The sequence below is a fragment of the Nanorana parkeri genome, unplaced genomic scaffold, assembly GCF_000935625.1.
Source record: "Nanorana parkeri isolate BGI_ZX_2015 unplaced genomic scaffold, ASM93562v1 scaffold379, whole genome shotgun sequence".
NCBI classification, from domain to species: domain Eukaryota; kingdom Metazoa; phylum Chordata; class Amphibia; order Anura; family Dicroglossidae; genus Nanorana; species Nanorana parkeri.
This window is the reverse complement of record NW_017306647.1, coordinates 99,129-99,555: the sequence shown is the minus strand read 5'-3', so window position 1 is coordinate 99,555 and position 427 is coordinate 99,129.

The following is a 427-nucleotide window of genomic DNA, read 5'->3' as shown; positions in this document are numbered from 1 at the left end:
CCCCACCTGGAGCTCCTCCCAATGGACCAGCGCTGACTCGCCGCTGCTCTCCCGCACCGAAGGTAAGTGAAAAAAAAAACAAAACACATAGTGCAAACATCGGGGCATTTTTACAAGTACTCGTCAAAATGCCCTGTTTTTTCCGCCCTCACCCTGCAGCGCCCTCAGGCGGCCGCCTGACTTGCCTTGCGGTAGCGCCGGGCCTGCCCCTGACATCACCAACGGGCTACACATAATATATGAATGTATGCAAAGTCAAAACACCAGATCTGTATGCTTGGCTCAGGTCAGTGACTAAGCATTCAAGTTACCGGATCAGCCTGAGAGCCAGGCAAATAGCATTTTAAAAAAGAAACGCCGGGCGCCTTTTCTGGTGCAAACAATCCTTTTATTTCTGGCTGAGCTCTGAGGAAGGGGAAATTCCCCA